This window comes from Sylvia atricapilla, chromosome 1 (assembly GCF_009819655.1).
Source record: "Sylvia atricapilla isolate bSylAtr1 chromosome 1, bSylAtr1.pri, whole genome shotgun sequence".
Lineage (NCBI taxonomy): Eukaryota > Metazoa > Chordata > Aves > Passeriformes > Sylviidae > Sylvia > Sylvia atricapilla.
Genome location: NC_089140.1, coordinates 111,450,767 through 111,477,244, shown reverse-complemented (window position 1 = coordinate 111,477,244; position 26,478 = coordinate 111,450,767).

Here is a 26,478-nt window from a genome sequence, read left to right as displayed (position 1 = left end):
AGCAATAGAAATGAAATGTTCTTTGGTTTCAAACATAGTCATAGGGCTGTTCTCCAGCTCTGAAACCAATCCAATGTATCCCCTTAGAGTGCAGTGCAGTCATCTGGGAATTACTCAGACAGTGAAACAGAGAGTATTGAGGAACAAAGTGCTCCTGTGTTTGTTTTACACTTCAGAAGTGCCTATCACTGACAACAGCAGAAGTAGGAAAGAGTAGGAAAGATAGTGAAATATAGCTCTCTGTAGGCATTAGGAAAGTAAAGTATAAATTTTCTTATGCTGATGAGCAATAAGTTTTATGCCATTTCAATTTAAAAGATGGAATAATGTGCCCTTAATGATTCATAGCAAGAGTGTAATTCCATCAGTTCCACGTATAAACAAAATATTTGAGTTAAACTTAGTTAATGTTACTCTGATTCCAAAAGTAACTTCAATGCACATTTTCATTACACACCACCTTTTTTTGGTCAGATGGATCCAGCAAACGCAGAAATGTGAAAATTGCTCCTGAAAACAATTTCATTTTATGTAAATGTTTCTTTATTGAAGCTAATTCAGAAAATACATACTTTTCTGCCAGAAACATTACTCATCTCATAGGAGGTATTTTCCTCCTGTCATGAACACTTGATATTCTGCTGCTGCTTCTCATTGAGACTTCATAAGTGGGATTTATTTCTATTATGTCCTTGGGAAAACTTAACTGAATGAAAGCCAGACTTCTTATTTGACCTGGCTATGTTTTCTTTTTCATTATTTTTGATGAATTTATTTACAGGCATTGACTAAGTGTAGCATTTTGGAGCCTGGACAATCTAACAGGTTTTTGCAAATAGAAATGTCCACATTCATATCCTCTTGCACAAAGGTGAGCCATTGGTGAGTTTGACACATTGTTCATTTAAAAAGAAATTACGGCTATTCACACTAGTTAAGTCAGACTCTCTAAAAACAGCTCTCCCTTGATTATAACATTTATAAATTGTGTAAGAGGTTCAACAAGTAGAATTTTTAAACTAATGTAGTTCCAGCTGAATATTCAGTTTTATCTTGGAATCAAGTAAACACTTATAAACTTTTAAGAAAATGTAGCTTCAATCAATCTGAATCAAATACATGCTATGAAAATTTCAAAATAAGGATTTTGTTTGTTCTCAGATTAAATTGGTATTCCTATACCTGATGTCCAAATAACAGCAGAACAGGTTTAAACTGAAATCATAATCTGGAGGGACCTTTTTGTAGTGACTATTTTCAGAAATGTCTAAGAATGTCTACAGTTCTGTCACAGTTACCAAAAACTGTGTTATTTTTTCCTTTCAGAGGGAATGATGGAATTCTTACAGCTACTGAGCACAGCCTTATTTAGTTTTCAATCCATGAACTGTAATACTTTCTGTAAAGCCATCCTGATTTTTTGCAGTGTATCTTAGTCCAGCTGTGGTGGATTGACCCTGGCTGAACACCAGGTGCCCACCAAAGCTGCTCTATCACTCCTCTTCTCAGCTGGACAGGGAAGAGAAAATAGAATGAAAGGCTCATGGGTCAAGACAAGGGCAAGGAGAGATCACTCTCCAATTGCCATCATCGATAAAGCAGACGTGACTCATAGAAATTAGTTTGATTTATTGCCAATCAAATTAGAGCTGGGTAATGAGAAATAAAACCAAATCCTAAAACACATTCTCCCACCCCCACCTTCTTCCCAGGCTTAACTTCACAACTGATCTTTACCTTCTCTCTTCTAGGGGTGCAGTGGGATGAGAAATGGAGGCTGAGGTCAATTACTCACACAGTTAATTTCTGCTGCTTCTTCTTTCCTCAGGGGAGGACTTATCACACTCTTGCCTTGCTTTAGCATGGGATCCCTCCCACAGGAGACAATTCTCCATTAACTTCTCTAATGTGATTCCTTCCCATGGGTTGCAGTTTTTCTCTACCTAGTCCAAGGTGGTTCCTTTCCATAAGGTGCAGCCCTTCAGGAACAAACTACTCCAATGTGGGTCCCCCATGGAGTCGCAAGTCCTGCCATCAAACCTGCTCCAGTGTGGGCTCTGTCCATGGGTCCACAGGTATTGCCAGAACTCTGTTCTAGTGTAGGATTCACATGGGGTCACATTTTCCTTGAAGCATTCTCCTGCTCCAGTGTCCTCCATGGACTGCCAGTGGGCCTCTGCTACCCCATGGACTTTTATGAGCCTCTAGAAGACAGCTGCCCTCATTATGCTCTTCACCATGGGCTGAAAGTGAAGAACGTAATGGCAGGGGAAGCTCAGCTCCAGAGTCTGGAGGACCTCCTCCCACTTCTTGTGTCTGTAGGGCTGTTTCTCTGACCTGTTCTCACTCCTCTCCTGCTGTGGGTTTGGAAGTGTTTTCCCCTCCTTAAATCTGCTATCCAGAGGCACTACAACTTTTGCTGCTGGGTTTGTTCTTGGCCAGTGGCAAGTCCATCCTGAGGCCAGCTGCCATTGGCACTGTTGGACATGGGGGAAGTTTCTGACATCCCCTCACTACCAAAACCTGGCCAGGGAAACCCAATACATAGTGCAGTGTTGTACTCAACTCTGAATTCTGTAAAATTATCTCCATCTCACCAGAATAAAACCAGGCTACTGACTTCTCTGCCACTAGCCTTACACAAGAACAAAGTGTGACTTTAAATCTTTACCATTAACGTCCCCTCTCCAGATATTTCCTGCCTACACTAATACAAAATTTAATTATCTTCATTGCTTTCTTTCCCATGTATTCCTCCTACTCTATTAGAACCTCAGGCTGATATACTATGCTAATCCATTTACATGTAATTGTTTTCTTAGCCTGGAATCACCAAAGCACACCACACAAAGAGAATACTAAAATAATTCTTGGTAGATAGAACTCCACCCTGTCTTATGCATGAATGAAATGCTAAGTATCTGCTGAGCATCCAGGACAATCACTGAAGTGGGGTATATCTCAGAGGCAGGTTTCTTACTTGTATATTTTTTACTTTTTGTGTTAATCTGCCTTTTATTTCCCTAATACAAATTTTTCCCATTTTGGTATTTCACCTTTTTTTTGCAAATTCATGAACAAGTTTATATTTTGCTGCTAGGGTATTCTGCTTCTCTAGTTATTTTTCCTTTGTCAATTGTCATTGTGTGGATATACTTTTAAAATTTTTGTTTCATTATATACATAAAACCTCCAATGCCAGCTTCTTTTCCAGTTTCTATTTTATTCCACTACTGTCTGAATAAACTACTCTCATATTGAAATATTTTTCTCCTGGTTAATCCTCTGTAGTTCTAAGAAATATGAGACATTCTATACATACGAAAATTCAATTTGTTTGTGTTTTCTTTTCTTTCAGCCTGTTTTAGTGCCAACGCATACTGTAAATTCTCATAAGGTATTTTGTTTCCTGTGACTTAGTATTTACTTGCCAGATTGTAATGAAACACCATTTAACAAGCTTTTCAGTATCATCTTAATATATAATCTACACAGAGCAGTCGCCTAAAAGAAATCAAAATCTTTTTGGCTCACATGTGAATTTTCTATTACCCTCCCTAGAAACTATGAAAATTGTGATAGGCATGAAATCATGTAGAACTCCATCATAACCTGTTTTTCATTCAGTCTAACAGGAATTTGTCTTTTCTGACTTTAGTTGTCTGCAGTGTAGTCATCCTTTGAGATACATTCATTTGAGCTAGTCGTCTGAGCATCTACAGTTCATTGGGAAAATTGCCAAACCTAAGTTCATCTCTGCACATCATCTGCAATAGCATGACATGAACTTCAGGTTTGAAGTATCATTGTTGTAACTGTGCAGGGGATCCCCTAGTCTACGTCATGGATGTCTACATTATGTCTACAGAATTTCTTCTACTTTCTCACATTCCACTGCTGTTCTTTTCATCTAGTTGAGCAGACTGAAGAATCTCACTGTTTTGTTGTTTCTCACAGTGTTGAAATTACTGTTTGTAATTTCACACATGGCACCATTTCAGTGGCATCTGCCCCTCTGAAAGTGAGATAGTTCTAGTCTTCTCCAAACTGCTCCCTCCTGCAGACTGCCCCTAAGTTGTGCTCAGGAAGAATGCATGGAAGCAACATGGGTAAGGTTTTCTACATCTCAAATCTATTCTATACTCTCACTGCCTCTGCCCATTCTGGGAAGTAATCAAGTCCACCATAACAGTGGTAGCCTGCTGAGGGATATGTAAAACAAGCCATTTTACTTTTCTCATTTAAAATTAAGTGGACTTGTTAAACTAATTTCCATCTTGACTTCATTTCAGACAGAAAAGCAAGGGTGGGTGAGATGTTTTAATTATCAGGCCCACCATGAATGCTGCAGTGTACTTTCAGCTAATCAATATACTGCTCTGTAGTTCCCTTTATATAGATTGTCATCTTGAATGAACAGTTCAAATGATTCTCCAGAGACTCTTTTCTGAGGCACTATAGAATAGCCAACAACACAAAACACTAAAACAGTGGTCTTTTCAGATAATATACTCTCTCTTTACATAATGCATTCTATGAGGTCCAATCCTTATCTACCAGGACCATCTATCTATGAATATATTCCATAGCATTGATCTTTGGAGGATATATAGCTAGTAGGTTAATTAACACAGTTAGATCATGTACTAATTAAAGTGACTTTAAAGCATTGATCTACTACTGGAAAACAAACAAACAAAAAAATAGAAGGCAGAGATTTATTATTAGACCTGCTGGAAGCGTCAGAAATAATGAAGATCATAAAGAATTACTTCATTTGATATTTTATCATATACTGTAGTGGGAAGAGTAAATAGTCAAATGGTCTAGGAAGCCTCTCAGGCTGCAATAAAGGGAAAAATTATTAGCATTTTTATACTTAAGTAGAGGGGGAAACAAATCAATTGATAGATGTTTTGGCTTTGAAAGCTAAGCCTAATGAAATACATTTTGAAGAGCAACTGGTATATACGAGCATAGAAGTTAGAGACAAAAAAGTGCCTACAGTGTGCAGGAAGATTGAGAATTCTTTGAAGCATACAACGGATGTTTTATGAAGGAGGAATAAAGCTAACAACAGACTTCTATCTTATAAAATTAGCCCAAATAGAATAGAGATCCAAAATGAAGAGGAACATATCAGGTTCTTCTCCAACAGAAAGTATTTACATTTTCAGTAGATCATTCTAGAGTAGGGATTACACTCATCTGTAGGGATACGTGACTGTGCTTGCATTGCCTTTTTTGGATGCAGAAGTCATGGATATTATTTATAATAAAACACTATTTTGTTGGTATTTGAACCAGTCATAGATCTTCACAGTTTGTGTTGGCAGCTATTGTCATGTACAAGCACACACAAAATAATCTGTAATTAGTAATAACCCTTTTCTTTCAAATTACATTACTGCTCTGAAAAAATCACACCTAGAGGGTACCAATAACATTTGTACATTAATTCTATGTACTGCATGCTGGACAGCTTTCTACAGCAACATTGACTTTCAGATGCAAAACAAAAACACAGGGTAAAGGAGAATCATGAACATGAGCAGTGTGGTGCCTTCTGAGACAGTGCCAGCAGGGAGTACAGCTTGACAGGTCACATTCAGAACCAGTCTGATAGCCAGGAAACACAAGATTTTTAACATTATCTAAACCAGGCAGAACTGGCTCCAACATGGTCCTGGAATAAACATGAGCTTAATTTTTGATACGTTGCAATCATTTTTTTCTTTTCCAGACATTTCTGTTGGGAGCTGGTAAACCTGACCTGCAAAGAAACAGCATTTCTGATCCTGAAGGTGTGCATATTTTGTGCAGAATTTTTTCCATTTTACCCACAAAAGCAACAAATCTTTTGAAGTTAAGCATTAGATCTTCCATTTCATGTGGGTTGCTTCGCAGTTCTTGCTGTATTAGTTTTTGTGAAATCATTAAGGCTTTCATTAGTTAGAGAACGGTTAATGGAAAACAGTAATTATATTAATGGTAAAATAAGAGGAAAAATATTTTATCAAAACAGCAATTGCAAGCTTCAAAATGTTTCAGCTCTTTGTGAGAGCATGCTTTAAACAACTATGTCACAGATGAGGACTATAAGCAATGATCATCTTACTTATTTCCTTCTACCACAAGTAACTAGCTGCTGAGAGCAAAACAAAATTCTTAATTTCTTCAAGTTTTAGAGCACCAATTTTCTCATCCAAGAATATAAAACATTTTTTTAATAAGAGTAGAAGATAAAGGAAGATTCTTCCTACAAGTGCACGGGAATTGGACAATTGACAAGTTAGAATATGGGAAATTCTAATCAAATGTTAAGAGGTTTCCTTGCTTTCTACTGTAGGTGTAGGTGTGGGATGGCCTTGATTTAATGAGACCTGTTTTGAGTAGGGAATTCAACCGGATGAACTCTGGAGTACTAACCTAAATTATGTTTCTGTAGTTCTAGCTCTGATTCTGGAAAAATTTAACCATATACTTCCGTCTGTCTCATAAGATAAAGATCTTTATATTGAGATAAATATTAGCTTTTATTCAGGGTGGACTGAATTCAGTGGGAGGATGAGCATATTTTTAAGTAATATTCTGAACAGGGATATCGTCCTCAATCAAGGCTCAAATACACAAGAAGTTAAACTACATTTTGATAAATTTTGTTTATAAAGAATGAGGAGTCAGCACAAATTCTGTTTCTGTCTCTTTTTTCACACTTCTAGGAAAACAAAAAAATAAAATAAAATTTAAAAAACCCCAACCAAACAAAAAACAATTCCTTAATGTGGATCCTCATGAAGTCTTACAGTTGGAACAGTCCTAAAGAAGGATACTTAAGTATATTCCCATATGGCTGCATTTCTTTCTTTTACTTATTTCTACTCTTCACTTCTTGCTACTATTCAGATGTAACACCAAAATGCCTAATAGCCTTTTGCATAATTAATAATTTTCAATTATGTGATAACATCCTTGATGTCTTTCAGGTTTGCCTTTATTTTTCCCTTTAAATTATTAAAACTGTTGTTTAGTTTCCTTATTCCTCTGCATTCCATCTCTCCTCTGATGGAGGCAACCCAACAGAAAAATGTCTAATTTCATGAATATGAAAGTTTCTACATTCTAACAGAATAACAGGATTTATTTAAGAGAAAATGCACACCAACGTATTCGTTTCATTGACATATTGAAATAGAATTTTTCCAGGTTTTCTGTGTGTATGTAGAGTGAGATAAGCAGTGATGAAAGAAAGATCTGGTATAAGGTACATAAAATTTACATTTTTATATTTTTTTAGCTGCAATGTTTCCTCTGTAATATTTCTGTTACAGATGACAAATTAACCCAAATAAAGAACTGTCATTTATGACAATAAATATCTGCTTGTGGACTGTTGCAGCAGCCCTCTTGACAGAGAGTAGAAATGAGCCAAGACACAGACTTCTCGTTTATCAGAGCATGAAAAGGGTCCTGGTTTATTCCTCTTTACAGCTCAGCCATCCTGACTCCAACTATTCACTGACTCCGGCTGCAGCAAGCTCCTGCTGTAGGTTTCCCTTACAGCCCCTGACTGCTGGGTATTTCCTGCTAAACTGGGACTGCATGTATTGGATTGCAGACTCTGACTGCAGCCTTTTACCCAGCCAGACTGTGACCGCAGGTTACAACATCAGGCTCTAACTGCAGACCCAGACTGAGCTCACACCAGTGATTTTTTTCTCCCAAGATCCTTCCTCTTCATGATTTTCTCCTTCCCTCTTCCTCAAGTCTTCTCCTCCTTCATAATCCCCTCACCAGCTAACCCACTCCCTTATTCTCACACATCTCTTTATTGAATATAGCCGTGACTCACCTCAGGGTGAGGCTGTATTGGGTAATTAACCCAGCTGTTATTTATCACAGACAAGGTCACTTGTATTCCCTTCTAGAGTGGACCTATTCTGATTTCCATGTGTTTCAAATGATGTCAAAATTATTACGGAAAAACAATCACAAGCTTATACTCACAGAAAATCAGCACCAATGTTTCTGTTTACTGTTGCCCTGAAATGGAAAGTGTGAGTGACCAGAGAGGGAATGGAGACGTATCCTGGGAGGAGAGGGTCTTCATCCCCAGGAACCAGAAACTCTGAGGCAGAACCAGCTATGAAAGGGCCTAACATCATTGAGGAGACAGCAGGATTGCAAAGAAACTATGAAATCACATCATCTGCTTTCTGGATCTGGCCAGACTTGGCACCAAAGTCACAGCAACACCAAGGCAAAGGGGCCATGCACAGTTTCCTCTGATTTCTCTGATAGAGTGAGTAGCTAAAACAGCCATGCAGGTGGCAGGTGGGCTAGAGGGGGAGGCATGGGATGGTGAGGGGGGGGGGGGGCGGTTTGGTGGGGAACGGACTCCACCTGGCTAATATTAGCATAAAGCAATGCTGAGGATAGTACTGTAGAAATATATATTTCTATTTGAAAGAAGTTTGCTCCTGCACTGATTTCCTATGTTTGCTACTGAGTCATCAGTAAATTTTCAAATACTTTTAAATCTGAAAATTACTCTGCAAGTTTGCTAGTGACGCCAAACTGAGACATGCATTTGACACAAAGAAGAAAGGGAAGCCATCTAGGCATTTTCTGGGGAAATTAGAAGTGGAATTTACAGTTGTTTAATATTTTACAAAATATTATGTGTTTGTATTTATTCAACAGAACAGACTAATAGCAAATTATAGTCCTTAATGGCACAATGGAAACACTCAAAGAGTGCTGCTCTGCTGAAACAGTGTTACCTTTTAGTGCATCTTTACCTCTGCAAAAATACTACCAACTCTTACTCTGATTATTAAAAAAAAAGATTATTAAAAGCAGTAGCTGATATTTTGTGTGTATTTTCTATACCTTTGCACACAGGATTCAGTTTTATACCATTAATCCAAAACACATAGCCACTGGACTCACCTATTTTTTATCTCTTATTATATTGCAGCAATGTCTAGACTGCAATGTCTGCCTACTTAGATACCAGAGATTAGATCCTGGCCTGGAGATTCAAGAATACATGGAGATACTGATAAAACATCTTATTATTTCTGGAGGTAGTGAGCAGAGTACTAAATGTCAGGAGACTAATTAGTAATTAGTAACAAGGATGGTAGGAAAGGATCATGGAACAAGCTGGCAGCACTAAGCTCAACTTTTAAGCTGGTCCAAGCAAGGGATCGGCTGCGTCAGGAAAAACACACATGTGCACATCACATCAAGAACTTCCACATCCAGCTGTCTGTGCCCAACACCAGCAACAGGAGCCCCTAGAGATAAGATACATTTCTGTTATCAGTCTCCTGTCCACTGCCAGTCAATGCCCTGGCTCACCTGTGTCAGACACTTGGCCAGAGTACTGTACTCAGCGCTCAGACAAAGTGAGACTGTGTAGTCCTGTGTCTCAGATCCCCTATGTTACAAAGATCTGAGGAACCAGGATTTCACTTTCTGCCCTTGGTGTTTTTTCTCTAACCCAGCCACACGAAGTTTCCAAGATTTATTAGATGCGAGGCTAAGACTGCTCTCTCAATCCATTGCTCTTCCAGTCCTTTGCAAGTACCAAAGCCCCACAATATTGTGTTGAAAGAAGGCAGAATTCCCAGTCCATTTTAGAAATCATTAATGTTATTTACAGTGTTTCTTCTTTCTTGAAAGTACAACATGCCTTGTTTTACCCACTTCTAATCTGTCTTCAATCTACATTGTATATTTCCACCTTTTTAAATATTTCTATTGTCTTTTTTTCAAACACAAGCCCCCATTCATAAAGAATCATTTTAAAACTTTTGCCTGTAGCTTTTCTCTCTGTAGCTTTTCTATTTTCCCTAATAGAAAATGAATATTGTTATTGTCCGAGCTCTGATGAGCACACAGTACCATTAAAATCAGCCTCCAAGTAATCCGTAGGGTTTTTTGTAAGATCAATAAATAAGTTCTAGAGATAAGTTAAATGAATTGTACTTGCCTAGCAAGATAAAAAATCAGAGTATATGAGTAGGTGTTTGCATGTTTTATTTAAAGTAGCTTGTACCTGTTCCTAGATTTCAGCTTTAATATTCCATTTGATGCTGTAGAACTCTTAACTAGTGTATTTATGTATTTGAAGTCTGTGTTACAATCCAAATTCATCAAAATGTCAATCATGTGTTGTAACAGTCTCCTCTTTTTCTTATCAGTTTTCTGTATTATTAGGTTGTAGATGCAATCACACAGTGCTGCTGGAGGTGTGTGTGTGATCTGCCTTTCTCCCCCACAGATCTGACAGTTTCACGGGCACTGATAAAAAGCAGATGTAAATTTTGGCTCTGATCTGTTGGCAAATCTGCACTGGCAAGCACTGACAGTCCAGGCAGTGTCTGACATTCTCGTGCAGGGAAAAATCACAGCTGCTTATCAATGATGTATTAGAGATGGGCACAAACCAACTGGTGCACACATTCACATAAGAAAGGAGAAAGCATTCATTGGCAAAGGGATCACTTGCCTCCTACTACATATCTGGCCTATATCACTACCCTCCGTGGTAACTGCTTGAATTTGGACTCAGGGTCATGGAGGTTAGTGCCCAGAGTCAGCTACAACCATACTGTCAATGGGAACACAACCTGAATATAAGCTGTCCTGGTTTTCCTAACCTGAAGAGTCAGCTGGCTCCCTCAAAGCTGGAATGGAGCTGCCAGCCAGCAGGTTGGTGGTGTGAGTGATCAGCTGGGCTCAGCTGAAGTGGCAGTATTATCTGCATGGTCTTGTTATCTCTGTCCTCTTTGGTACATGACTCTCTTACTGATTTCTAGGTTCTGTAAACATAACAGCTGGATTTCATACCAGATGTCATTCCTGTTTATGCCATGACAACTTGGAAGATGAGAAATAAAATGTCCCCCATGGATCTAAAGCTTCCATAAACAAATACTGCCAAACACAGACCAAAATGCTGTCATAGCAAGGGGGAGGTTGAAATTCAAGACTGCATCTGCTAAGTGCTAGCTAATTCAAAAGTGGGTTAAAAGCCTCTTGAAAATTAAAACTCTGGCCAGATGCTAATTCCGACTTGTCAGATTTGAAGAAATGGTAATTTATTTGGGGTAAATATAGTCAGAGTAGCTCCATTATTCTTAAAGAATAGGTGACAAGCTAACATCTTTGTCTCATCCTTCCCTTATCAACACCAAGGGATAGAAAACGAGACTATTGATTACTGTGGTTGGAGTACTGTACAGAAACAGATGTGAGGGAAAAAAAAAAGAAAGATGTACCATGTTTTGAAGGGTTGTCTGCATAGAGGGGCACCAGAGGACCTGGCAGGGCATGAGACTTTGGGGAATGAACATTGCACAGGGCACTGCAGAGTGTACACAGGTAGAGGTCAGATATCCTCAGGCAGGGTACCCCAGCCTGCCTCCAGTGCTGCACAGAGAGTGAGGTCAAAGATCAAGTCTTCCCTTGATTGTCCATGCACAGAGATGCATCTGAACATCAGCCCTATCTTAAAAAAAACTGAAATATTTTGCTACTCTCATTCTAAACTGAATATTTAGTGTTATTTTCCATGTATAAAGTATAAAAAGAGGGAGAGACTCCACATGGTAAGTAATGAAATACATCAAGTAAAGTACTACATAAGTAAATGTCTTAGAAATATCAGTGTTACACTCATCAGTTTCATTGGCCCTCAGTTTTACCCTGCAAACTTGAAGAGAATAAATTCTTTTATGCAGAAATGTAGATCAAGATGTAGCACAATTAATTATTCTTCTGACCATCTTTCTCAAGATGAAAATGGAGAAGCTTCTAGTTGTAAAATTTTGAGATTCATCTCAGCATTTCTGTGGTGTCTTGTTTAGACTGTAGTGGCAATCCAGTAGCAGATTAGACATCAACCAGAACTCCAAGCCGAAGTTCCATAATTCAGATACATTTTAGTCATAATATATTTTTTTAAAATCTTTCTTTTACAAACAGATTTGCAGTTACCCAGACTTCTGAGTTCTGTTTTTTTCTTGAGTGCTCATATTTGCTCAATATTTGAGGCAGTGCCATAGAGCAGAAGTGAAATGCTCAGTGCTACTGTCAATGTAGAGCTGTGCCTCTCTTCAAAATGGGTAGATCAGGGACATCCTCTTGAAGAGGATCTCCTGAAAGAGTCCTAACTTAGCAGAGACAGAAGTGACAAAAGTGTTGAGAGCTCTCTAGGGGACAAAAATTTCCAGTATTTACCTCTGAATTCCAATTAAGGAAACAGCTTTCAAGTGTGTAGAAGCTTGTTTGTATTTGTTAAGGACTTCGTGCACGTGTTTGTGTGTGGGGGTGTGTGTGAGGGAGAGCGTGAGAATGTGTGTGAGAGCCCACGAGCATTGAAGCAGTGAAAGGAACCATTTGCGATGAGGGAAAAAGATTACTGGTGAGAAATGCTATGCTCTGCTGCACATTTCAGATATGCCAGAGATTCAAAAAGGTCATTGCCAAGAACAGTTTCTTCTGTTGCAGACACACAGCAAATGTGTGAAGTGGCCCTGAGGGTAAAGCTGATAAGACTTAGTACAAATGTGTTTGATCTCAGAGGTTTTCTTTTTTCTTTTTTCTTTTTTTTTTTTCCTTTTTTTGTTCAATTCTGTAATAAAGCTGTTAGTCACAGCTATGCGCAGGCAAAACTGTGTTTTTAAAGCAGAAGATATGAGATCTTAAAAATGGGGATAAGACCAATGGAGGAAAATTGCTTAAGGAAATGGATTTGTCAGCTGACACAGGGAAAAATCTGTCAGCTGACACAGGGAAAAAATGCAAAAAGAGTTGAAGCTGACCATTTCTGTTTTCTCAGGGAAAGGCAAGGGCTAAGTTTTGAACATCTGCAGGCAAAATTTTATCCTTAATCTTTCCATTAAGTGTTGGCAGGATTACAGAAAACATCAGCAGCATGAATAAACAGAACATCCAACATAGAAGTGCTACAGTTTGGTCACCATTTAAAACTTCCTTTTACCCAACGCTCACTGTACTTTTCTTAGTTTGTCTTGCAGGTTCACACAGAGGGTCAAAGAGTGTTTCTGTGGTTCTGAGCACCAAATCCATATTTCAAATGTGAAAAGCTGCACTTGTTAGGAAAAACATAGCAAGACTTTCTAGCTGAATGAGATATAGATGTTCTGACATGCTATGCCATATTTCTGTATCATCCAAAAGATTGATCCTCATTACAGCTTCACTCTCAGTATCTACATTTAAACTCTTTTGTTCATTTTGGGGGAATTTTGCTTTGCTTTTTTTTTTTTTTTTTTTTTTTTTTAATCAGTAATACTTCTCCAATGTCCTGAGATTACCAGGTAATCCTTTCATCTTTTCCCGGGATTTTTGATACTCTTTTACAGGTAATCCAGTTACAGCTACCTAGGTGAAAAAAATGATCTCACAAAAAATCACAGTGATTCGGATGCCCCCCTTCCAACCATATTTTCAGCAAATAAAGTATGGGGGTTTCCTGGTTTGTCTTCAGCATTATTGCCATTCAATAAACTTAATGCATCATGCTATACCTCAAACTCTTTAGAGAAGGTCAAATAATCTGGTAAACCAGAAGGTGATACTGGCTCATTAAATGCCATTTTTCTATCACTAGGTTAATTTCTCTTGACCAGCTGTCTGAGTGATTCTATCTAGTTTCTGACTGGCTCTTCTATGGCTCCCAAAGCTTACTCCAGAAGCTGTCCAAGTAGTGAGCTACTACACAGTTTCTTCCTGGGTTGTGCAGTTAATGTAACATTATTCTGGTTGATAACAGCTCTGTCACCTTAGTAGAACTGGCTGAAATTTATTGCAGATGCTGAGTTATAGAGCAGACCTCCCTGGTTATCACCTTTTCAAGCATCAGCAGTTTCACTTTATTACAGAAGCACCACTTTTACTGGGATAAACATGCTTGCACAGCTACTCTGGCCAGTAAATGCTGGGGATATGGCTAAAGCTCCTGTGAGTCACATACTTAAACCCAAATTTGATAAAAACACCTCACAGACATGAAGGAAATTTTCCTTTCTTATCTGAATAACCTTCTAGCCCTCAGGTTCTGAAATTTCTAGCTTCTTAAAATGTTTTATCTATGTCTCCTATGTTAGTTTTCAGAAAGCAAACTGTTGTGGTTGTGTAAACCAGAGCTAGGTTAAGATCCCAAAGGAAAATTGCATGTGGAAGTGCAGTTCTCATCAACGGAATTGTTGTGTACATATCTCTGCATGCAACACTTAACAAGTTAGACAAGAATTTTAACAAACAATTCTCACACATTAGATTATAGACAATCATGTATTCGAAGGCAAGTGTTATTCTGCTGTGATGATTTTGAAAAATGAATGCTTTTAAGCACTCAAACGTGTTAATAGCATTTTATTTTTATTCATTTTGCATCTGCTTATGGGATATATGCTAACATACTTCACAGAAGCTGTTACATGAATGTACATTTAATGAATGTTTACTGCTGCACACAGCAGTGTTTGAGGCTTTGAATTTTAGTTCTCATTATTTCTGGTAAGTCTTTGAAATAATTTTATACTATTGGGGAAGGCCTAGATCTGCAGACCTGCCCTTGAGAGGAAACATGGAGAAACCTCAGATGATGATACAAACCTACTAGCATGAATCAAATCTTAGATTTTTTTTTCTAGAGGACTTTTAAAAGTAGCTTACAACAAGGCACTGTCAGGCAGTGTTTAGTTTTAAAAGTGTCCAGGAAAGGATCTTGTATAAGATTTTTCTTCTGAGAAGGCTTAGCCTGTAGATTAGGTATAGAATTGTCTTCTAGACGCAGTACTTGACATTTTAGCTCCTTATAATCTGGAATATACTCCACCTAAGGCAGAGCTTTGTTTTTTATATATATTTGCATCTGAAAAGTAAGACTTGGATTAAAGGTGTTAAACAAAAACTGAATTGAAAGTTGTAATAGAGAAGGCACATGTGAATGGGCAAGTGTTGAAAGATAAGTAGCAAATTATCTTCCTATGAACTGCTACTCACCCACACTTGATAAAAATCAGACTTAATATAGGGGGAAATAGAGAAAGACTTTTGTGCACTTGTAAAAGACTGACTTTTCCATATCCAAATACTATGTGGAACCAGGAGTTGTGAATTATGAGGTATATGCCCAAGCCTGCTCTCAGGCATAATAAAACAAGGTGGGAGAAGGCGTGAGTTGGAGAAGAGAAAGGAACAGTAAGTCTGCACTGATGGCACCAGACAGAGGCAGAGTTAATATCAGCAATATCTAGTGAGTTACAGTAGCCTCAATGTAGAGTTCTTTGTGTAAAGGAAGTCACAGTACTAACAAAGGAGCTGCCCACAGTGCAAATAGTAATACAGAAATAGGGGAGTAGGCATGTGCATATTTATTGATGATCTGAATTGTAGCCAATGGTCTTGCGCCTTGATTTTCAGCATAGATTAATTTTATTATTCTGAGGAAAGTTTAGAAATAAGAAATGGTTTATGAGATTTGTTTTAACACATTTTGTTACTCTAATGTGGTTTGACATTACTACTAGAAAGCAGCACCCTTAGCCATTTGGTTTATGATCTTGGTATTTTGAAAGAGTTATTAAGCTCACATAATTGTCTTTTTCAAGCAAGCTAAGGTAAAAAGTAAGTATCTGCAGCTGAAAGCAGTCACTTTTTATTTCAATCAAACTTTTTACTGCAGGCTTACTTAACTTAAGCATTTGCAATCCTTTCACAGTCCTCTGAGAGCCTGATTGATTGTGACGTGGCTCCTGGATCAATACCTCTGTAGCATACCAAAGAGCTACAGGAGCAAGCTGTGCAACTGCTTTATGGAAAGCAATCTGTCACTTCTCTCTGTCATGCAGATATGCTAATTCAGCTGTTTATCTGGATGCAAAGCATTTTCTCTGAGAGTGATATCTGTGTGTATGCAAAGTGCTTTCATTGACATGTTTTTTCTGAATACCTGAGTAAGTACTGGACGAAGTGCATTCAATACCAAAATGAGAACCATAAGTAATGTATTTTAATACAGTCTCCCGTGGTATAAAAGTTTTCCAGATTCAGGATACAATATTCCCTCTTTTCTTGCACCTCTGATGCAGAATATCTATTTCAGTTACTGCTAATTATTAACCACTGCTTGAAGAAGCAGCCTTGCAGAGCCACTCCTTGTGGATTCTTGCTTCCTGAAAGAGAGGATTTTGTCTTGTTACCTCATGATAAAACATGCTTTTAAAAGTCTCAGTAAATAATATTTTGTTCTTGGAAAAAGGAAAGAGAGCGCTGAAGTTTTCCGTATTATCTGTGGGAACCTGTTCATCCTGTAGAAGCTTTATAAGGCATTGTAAGAAGAGCTACTGAGCAAAGAAAATGTCTGAAGTCATCTTCTTCAGAGTAACTTACACATCGTGTTCTGTTTCTATTTCTCTTAAGGCTTGATCTTTCATATCCACCCGAACTGTCTCATAATCAAATTCAAGAAGGAGCAAATTTATGCAAATATTACAAATTTGACCAGTATTATGCAGGGTGGAATGTACCTCCTGCTAATCCTAAAGAAAGCAGAACAATTTATTAAAGGTCAACACCAACACGCAAGTTAAAAAAAATGTTTACTGTGGACTAGCTTAGCAACAGGACTTCACAACAGAAGGTAAAGCTGAACAGGGCAGATGTATTGCAACAGCAGCCATGCCTATCAATTTTGTCTCCATTTTTAACTACAATGCAATGCAAGGTTGTTATGTTACTGGCATTTTTAAAGCTTTTTTTTCTTTTGAGTGACTGCATATACTGAAATGGAAATCTGAAACACATTTTAAAATAAAAAGATATGGCTATGGCAAATTTTCTTGGTATCTTTTTTTTTTTTTTTTTTTTTTTTTTTTTTTTTTTTTTTTTTTTTCTGTGGTAAAACAGAAAATTAAAAGTACTAGTTTCAAATTCTGGTGACTAAAAGTAATGATGCCAACATATTGTAATTGTTTGTATTCAAGACAAAAATCTTTATTTGGTTCACCAGAATTATTACAGAACCAACTTATCACCTTTTCTTTCTTGCAGGCCACAGTTTCAGGGAAAAGCTTTGAGTTGTCTAATGGCTAACAAGTGTTTAAATTAGATATTAAAACTTCCTACATAAAACTAGAACTATTTTCTTTAAGAAACTAGTACTGTTAGCATAAATCAAATTTAAGTTTAGACACACAGGAATAAAGACATTTTTAGAGCACCCATATATAATATTTAGGTTAACATATTAAAATATGTTTGGTTACAGCAACAGTAAATTTAAATCTTTCTTGTAGCAGCATCAGCAACGGCAGCAGCAGATGCTTTCAACTAGAGAAGAAGGAAATACTCTCAACTGATGTTCAAACATCATGGTTAAGGTAATACATGGTTAAGGTAATTCTCAGGAATATACAAATGTGTTTGAATATACAAATATACAAAATTTGAATATACAAACCTGGATAAACATGTGTAAGGTTCAACCTGCTTATAGCTTCTTCTAGAATTGGAGGTAAGATTTTGTGCTTGTATTGCTAACTGCACTTAATAGTCATGCAAAATAAGTTGAAAATTAGATTACTCAGAAAAACTCCATTCCAGTAACTGATTAAAAAAAGATACCATATAAATGAACACATGCAAAACCAACAATTCATAGGGTTTTAATTTAATGATATCTAATCTTGTACTGTATTGTATCTATACCATTAGTTCAACTGTTCAAACAGAAGGCAAAGATAGATCTTAAAACTAGAAAATAAAGCTTGGTATTAAACAAAGCTTGGTCCAGTATGTTTATGTCTTTAAATGCTGACCCCTCAAAGAGTATAGTATTTCACCAGTCAACCCTCAGCAAAGTTAAATTTAGCGTCTTGGAGTTTGATCACAAAATAATTGTTTAGACATACCTTGTTACTGAATCCTTCCCTCATTTTCCTCAGTAAATATTTCATTTTGAAAACACTTTCTTTTCTGATAGTATTTATCCTTCAGAGGATCCCCTACAATGGGGGAAAAAAATGAAGTACCTTCCCTGCTTTGGGTGATGATACATTCAAGAAGATTGCTGCTGCCAAGAATAGTTCTGGAATAAAAAGAGAATAACTTAGTAATTAAGTTTGGGTTATTTGTGAACAAACAGTACAAGGGAACATGGGCATGTGAAAATATCTAAAAAGCAGAAACTACTTTAACTAACTGCATCCTACATCCCATCAACTCAACTGAAAATGTGTCCGGTGCCCATGTCTATGCCTGTTCTTAAAGATTTTGTTTTGAAGAACTCAGGAGTTACTAGCAGCACAAGAACTGAGTAAACATAATTTCCTTGATGTTATGCAGCCTGAGCACAGTTTTGCCTGTGGAATGTGCAACTACTAATGAGGCCATCCAAGAGTCTGTAGTCTCACTACATATCAAGACTGAGTGGTAAAGTGTCTTGTGGTAAGTGGTGTCTTTTTCTGTATGGGCAAAAAAAGCAGAAAAGCACATGAGCTCCTCCTAGGTAACACCCATCCTGAACAGCTGAGTGCAGCCCCTACAACAAAAAGCCAAATGCTTTCAAATTCTGACCGTTTGAAATATATTCCTCTGAAGGGTAGAGAGTAACCACAGATCTCTCTGGTAGTCCAGCTTTAAAATGTTACAGCTTCCTTTAACCCTGGCAATTGCTGAGAGGGAGTGTAGCAGTCACCACCCTGAGTTGGACAGCAGTGCCTGTCATCTCACAGCCAAATGAAAAATGAGGGATTTGAACATTCCTGCTTGATGCCCTGCCCCTCCTGAGTCTCACAACAGTCCTTCCTCTCTGTGAAAAGAGAAACATAAGCAGATAGTGAGAAAGAAAAGTGTCCATTTTCTACCTTAAGGTCTAGTGGTTTTAGCTTTCATGATACAAAACTACACGGATGGGTTAAGATAAATTTAAGGTAAATTCAGTTACTAATAACTGATACTCCAGTGCTCCCAAAGCTCATTTAAAGAATTAAGCATTTCTTCCCTACAGTAAATTACAATGCCTGAGCACTCAACAGAAACAGTTTCTCATTTATACAATGAAATGTTATTGACATTACTTTTATTTAATCTTCTATAGTATTTTAATTGTGCTTTTCAGTAATAATGGTAGACTGCAAGAGAGAAGTAACAGAACATTAAAAAATCTTCAAGAGACCTCTAATTTGGCAAATCAATGACCAGCATGTATTTTTAGATGTGTGGTTTTAAGTATTCAGGACTGAGAATGTGGACCTATGATTTATGGCTCTCTCAGAAGAGGTATATCTGAAATTAGGGTAAATAATGTGTTGGAAAAAAACTTGAAATTCTTTGTGACAGGACCTAAATTCAGCCAAAACCTTGAGATGAACATGTCTGCTATTTTTCTTAAGGAGAATATGTCAAAAGGAACACAAGATAGAAAAGCTTTCTGAGCACAGCAAGTTTCTGATCAATTGGCAGATCAAAATAAAACGCTTTGGGAACACATACATCCCTCACAGTCAGTGTGACCTTGCATGTTGCTCCAAACTTAATCTCTGTCCAGCAAATTCCAGTGGCATTTGGCGTTGCAGGAAAAAACATCCGTACAGGGTCCATAGGGAGCATCTGTCTGTGCTAAGCCTTGGAATCACAACTTTGAGTGTTATCCACTCCCATCTACAGTTTCCTTTCCATGTCCTCTCTTGCTTCTTCCTACAACCAGAAACCTAGATGTTCACACATACACACTGTGGGCATGCACTTTGCCATGGCTAATTCGTTCACCTGTGGAGGAATTATGCTGTACATAAGCCAAATAATAGTGACTGCTTCTTCTGGAGAGAAGATTCCTAATAATGGCACCTGATCATTACACATATGATTGGCTAGATGAATAAAGACATGCAGAGGCATCACGGTATATTTAAATTTCCTTTAATTCAGTAATTTCATAGCTCAGTAGTAATGCCACTGAGTTAAAATAAGCCAACAGTTCTATTTAATCCTCTAAAGCTTTTACTTGCATGTGGCAATGAGATTTTCTTTTACAGAAAACCTGAAGAATATTGTGCAGTGATTGTGTATGTATGGGGTGTGATAGAGCAAAATTCTATCTTAATTAAGTGATGATTATTGTCTCAGAAGTTTCTGAAGGGAAAAAATAGTAACAAGCATGCACAGCTGATAACAAATAATTTCAATACTTGTTTGTTGCTTTAATTTAAGGGTTCGCTGAGAGGAAGATGGATTTAAAGTCTCTACTATGGAACAGCCTCAAACCCCAAATGCTTCAAAGGATATGGTCTTCACAACTTACAAGAGTCAGTTAGCTTCTTTGCATATTTTTCATGTATGTGTCTGTAATTTTAAGTTCTGCATGAATTACAAAGCTTTGGATGATCTGAGAATGTGATTTTCTGTTCTTTTTTTTTAATCCCCATGAAGTGCTCTACAAGCAATTTTTTTATACTCTAATAAATGATGTGATATTAAAGCCTGTGGAAAATCAACTTTTTTCCGTTCATTTATATATAATAATTACTTTTAGCTTCAGCTGATTGTAGCACCCTCTGGCAAAGAATAGATGGTGGAGACTTTCAGATTTAGAGATTTCATTCAAGGCTATACAGAATACCGAAGCCTGGAGTCTGGACTAGAAGTCTGAAGCAAAATTTAAATTATAGTCAGATTTGTTTTTAAAACATGCTTCATTATCTCTAATGTGGATACCCACAGCATGTCACCTGAGATGACAAATTGTGGTGAGAAAAACAGTAGTCATTTAATTAAAAACTTAGTTTGAAGCTAGCTTAAAATGAATCAGTTATTTTTTCTTTTTCTTACAGAAAACCAAACACAATGGAAACTTATGAATAAATCATAAGGTCTGATCCTGCACGTTTTATTCTGGAAAAATTGTCAGGAGTAGTTGTGCGAGTCCTAATAATTTGTGGCATGGGCTTCCTTACATATGGGAGAAAAAAATTTAAAACCTATTTCTGTGAGCAGAAGGCCATCATACCTTTTCTTAGGAAAAAAAAAATTATCAATTTTCACATTTTCAAATTTCCACCAATCAATGAGGTATTTTAGGCTTTGCATTCTGAACAAAAGAAAGCCACTGATCAAGGATGGGCCCATTTGGTTTCTTCTTAAAACAGATCTTCATCTAAGCAGTAAAGGAAGAGGCACCTTAGAAAGCCACCTGTTTCTCGTTTAGATCAACACACCACCTTCAGAAGTTTCCAAAAACAAAAAAATTAATGAAAGGGAATGAAAGAAGGCTGAAACAAAGTTGACTTCTCTTATTAAAGTGATTATATTTTTTTAAATCATTTGAGTAGTCAGTTTGGGAGGGAAATTGGAGAAAGGATGAAAGAGAAGTCATGTTTGTCTAGTCTAAAGCACCATTTTTTGTCAGAAAAAGACAAGCTAAGTAAAGAAAGTGTTAACATTAGAGCTGAGAACCCTAAGCAATGAAAACTTGAGGAGAGTGAATTTTCACAAATACAAAAAAAATGCTTCATCCAAAATTTTCTTAAAGTAAACATTTTAGCATCTTTTGGACATATAGGGATAGCATGAATTCCATGTTATATCATGTAGTTTTCTACATGAAAGCTCTCATACAATTTTCAAGGAGTCCTAAAAAATCTAGCTTAAAATAATATCTCTACTATCAATTATAGAAAAGATCAGTTTTATTATAATCTGTGCTTAACCAGAATTATTCTTAGCATCTGCAGACAGTTTAAAAATACACTGATCCCAAGTATTTGGCATCAGTTCTAAAGCATGCTTAATCCTCTTCAGTCTCTTCTCAGATGAGAGGAAAGGCTGAGGATGTACTTTTCATAGGCACAGCACAGGTCTACACATCTTCAGAGGTTTTGGGGTACAGGTTCAATCTCTTTTTCAGAGGCAAAAATAGCTGCAAGATCTAAAACAAGTCACCATGGACTAGTATCAGTCGAATCCATAACCACTGGTAGTTTAGTTAAGTTGAAACAGAATTTTTAAGGTAAATGGTAATTTTGAGATAGTCGAGAATTTAATCTCAGAATGCATGATAGAACTATACATTCTGAAAATTACTGTTTTTTAATAAAACACTACCATATGCGAAACAACTATAAATATTTCAAACAAAACAGTACAACATTTTACTGCCTAAAGAAATGGAACCAGGAGGCAACAACAGTAGTGTAGACTACATAAACAAAGTTAATGTGATTTGTACTTTGGATCTGGTACAGATATGGTCCATGCCTGCAGTAACATCAAGCCACATCCTGGAAGCCAATGTTCTACTGCCACTTTTGTAACTCTTTAATTCTTGGGTAAATGATGATGTATCCCTGAGGAGCTGCTTCACACTTTAAGAGCAGTTGATATGCTTTCACATTCAGTGAGTTTAAACAATTTTTGTTTTCTCATTTTAAAAAGAAAACTATGTAAATAGTAACCATTTTTGCCACTGTCCACAGTAAATCCCTTTTTCCTGGAGGCAGTTGATTTGCATAAACGAGAAATGTGGAAGGTGGTTGTCTCATTGGTTTCCTCCCTGTCAGGCCTGTTTCCCCCATTTTACTCCCAGTGCCACCTCTAATTATTTTATGGGCAAACAAGCCATTAATTTCCAGCAGCAATCTGTGAATTAGTAAAAAGGTTTGTATTTCTTTTGTCTCATTAAATAAATTATTTTCTTTTTTGTACATTTTAATTAAACTAACTTCTCTTCCTGATCTTGAAATCCTTCAAATATATCAATATTGCAGTCTTTTTTTTTTTTCACTAATTTACCATTTATTTAAATAGGAACTATTATGCCATATTTATTTATCTTTCTCAATTAACTCTACCTATCAAGTCTTTCAAGAGACGCTGTCCTTTTAGTTCTCTTTGCTTAGTCAAATTTGTAGAAACATATCTAAAAAAATCAAAGAAAAATTTTACCCAAGTATATGCAGAATATTTATAATTAATTTTGAAAATATGATATCTCTGAATACTCAGACTATGCCCATGGGATTTTAGTTGAAAGTGAGTTCAAAGCATAAAAATAAAGTGTCTTCTTATTTTATAATTGTGGTGTAGGTGGATTCTGGTGCTGTGCCCATATGAATGCCCAGTGCACACTTAATTCCTTCAGGAGTTCAGGACTTCCCCAGTAAATAAATGAGATAATAAATCAGTCTTAGTCAATGGAACAACCTGAAAACTGACTGACCCATCATAATTAAATATTTGATTGATGTTTACAGCAGCCCTACAGTTGGTAGTTCTGAATGGTTGCATCTTTTTCCCCATAGCACCTTCCTGTGTCTGGCCCAATTTGTTCTCCTAGACGTGCCAATTCACCATCGTGGTGAAGTGTCCCACAATGTCCGTCCTGCAGAAGTGTCAGGCTATAGGCAGACAAGACAATAGTAAAAGTCAGCAGAAACTGCTCCAGCAGAAACCATCACGGTCCTTAAGAGGTGCTCTGTGTGTAGTTAGGATGTATCCATAGCAATGAGTTGTACATGCACTGGGATGGTCACACAGCATCGTGGTCAGCTGACTTGTAAGAACAGAAGGGAATATTAATTTGGGGAGTCTCTCTGGATTCAGCTGAGTGCTGCACTGTGAGTATCCCCTTGACTGAACCTCCTGTTGCCACTGGGTAGATATCAGTCATTCTGATTTAGAGATCTGGTTCTCCAGGCAAGTGTTACCTTCCTCCAAGATTCCAATAAATTATTATTTTTTCCTTTTAAAAAGTACTTTGTCCAAATGTCTGTGCCACAAGGCCAGATTTGGATGACAATGTAGTATAGAAATAAATCAAATGGCATTTCCTAGTTTTGCCAAGTGTTTTTTCAGTTCTATTGCTTTCTGATGGCAGATTTCTCTGCCAGGAGGCAGGTCTTTCCCTTTTTCATGTGGATCTTTTTAATTCCACTTGCAGGTGAAATTTCATGACAGATAATACTTTCAGGCTGCAGGAGAACATGCATGGGATATGGAAATAGTTCTGCAGCAATTACAGTTAGTTGCAGTTAATTCTTAACTGCTTTTTGATGCATTTTCCTTTCAGAAGGTAAAGCTGGGGTCCCTTTTTAGAGGTTGGGCCGAGCTACGACATTCACACCGAGACCGTGTTTCATGCCGCACTGGCGTTTATTGTTTGTCTCTTCCTATTTATTCTCTCGCAACTTTATTGACATTAAAAGGCACTTAAAAAATGTACACATTTGCTGCCTTAAGGAGGCTTCCGTATTAACACTATAAAACTACATATGAACACCCATTAGAACCTGGAACACCTTAAGGGAGAGAGGTGAATTTTTTGCTGCGCCACAACCTGAATTTTTTCTGCGCCACAAAGGCTCACAGGCTCTGCAGGCCAAGGGCCCAGTCTGGAATTGCTCACCTAATTCCAAATATTTCTGCAACAAGAAGGTTTTATAATTTGATTCCTAAGACTGGAGACAGTGGATTCTCATGAAACAGCATGAGCTGATCCTCATGAGAAGTAGCAACATGGAGTGAACTCCTGGTTTCAGTGCGCCAAGACAGTGCAGAATTGCTTCAAATGAAGCTGCCCCAGACATATGCCCTGTAGAACAGCTAGATCTTCCCTTATAAATTTAACTAAGATAAATAGGCATGGATTTGTAACAAAAATTAGCTTTCTCCTTTGGACAGGTGAAGTGTTTGCTCCCATGTCATGTCTCTGTGTCCCCACCACACAATTCCCTTTTCTCTCTTGATGTCAGGCTGGACCATCAGCTCTTTAGAAAGTTAACATGAACACTGCTCTTTATTAACTGTTTTCAGCCGTTCTCTGAGGCTTTCAAGATACTCTGTGGCTCTTGTTTCCCAAGTCTCCACATCAGCAGCACTGAGTTAGTACTTCTTAAATTTAAGCACGGGAGTATGTGCTGACTTGCCTGTCTCAAGCCTCCCTAGGTAAGCTGCTTCACCACTATTCCTTTGTTTGGTGACTAGCAAGAATAATATTCTTCTCTAGCAAAAAAAGGTACATGAAAAGAAATCTACTTATTCCTCTTTCAGCTCTTATCTAGAAAAGGGGAAATGCTCCCAGGAAAAATGAAGGTAACAATGCTTAGTGTTCAGGGCTTCCTTATCCTTGGGAAAAAGTCTCAGAGGATTTGGTTCACTGTTACTCCAAGTTCTCTTGATGATATGTCCCATTTTTAACAAAAAGATGGGCATTTTCTCTCCAAACATTTCCCCTTTTATATTTCTTGTTTAATGAGGGCTCACAGGTATGTAACATATTTTAAAGATTACTCTTCTCCTTTTTGGGTAGCTGTGAAGTCCATATCTACCTCAAAGACTTTTCTGAAAAAGCTGCCTATGATTTTTAACTTTTTATGACAATTGTTTCTTGCAAATATCAGAGATTGCTTAATCCTTCATTTGTTTTTTACACTGCCATGGCATTTTATTTACTTGAAGCTGTTTCATTAACTTCTTACTTTCTTGTGCTATCATCCGGTATTCTCTCACAACCACTGAGGTCCAGAGAAGTCTGTTGCATTTAATATCCCTTAAAACAAGTCTTTGTTTAACATGAATCTATGGCCTGACGCACCACCACTCATGCAAGTCTGGTAAAATGCATTTCCCTAAAAATGCTTTATCTTAAAAGAGATTTATTTCCAAATTATTCTTGCTTTATCTCCACCATGAGTTCTGTCCACTAAACCTTGCAGGAGAGACTTGTGTCTCACCCAGCACAACTTTGGGCAGAACACAGTGAAACCAACAGTAAAGGGTGTCACATTACCTCTGTTTGTATATAAATACAATGGAAGGAAACCCAGTGGTACCACTTCTAGAGAGTTCTACACTGTTGTGATATATGAAGGTATTTAAGCTATAACTGCTTAGAAGCAGCTGAAGCTGAAAGTTGGATATAAACGGAATATAAAATGTGTACTTTGTCTCCTTTTTGAGAATCCTTCTGTGTGGAGGTGGGCAGAGCCCCGGCTGCTCTGCCCTGGAGGGAGCCAAGCTGAGGAGTCAAGGAAGAATTTCGCAACTTCACCTAGAGCCCCTAAGACAAAGACAAACCTCCTAGTCACGGCGACCTGTTCGGAAACCCACAAGCCCCCTCGGGATTTTATGTAGATCTGTTACATTTGATTGGTTCTGTACCCTTTTCCTCCCACCCTGGTGTCCCATAAAAACCCCTGGGTTTCCTCTGGTTGGCAGAGGTTCCTCGTCCCTGGATCCCCTTCGCTGGTACCATTCCAATAAAGTACCACTTGCGGAAATTCCATACGAGATTTCTCTTTCTCTCACTACGGCCGGCTAAAAGAGGGGCTAACTCACAAGGGCATGAGCTGAGAGCACAGAGCTGAAATCACTGAAAGCTGAAATCACTGAGCTGAAAAATCACTGCTCTGCCCGATGCTGAGAAGCCCCTCTGCCAGCTGA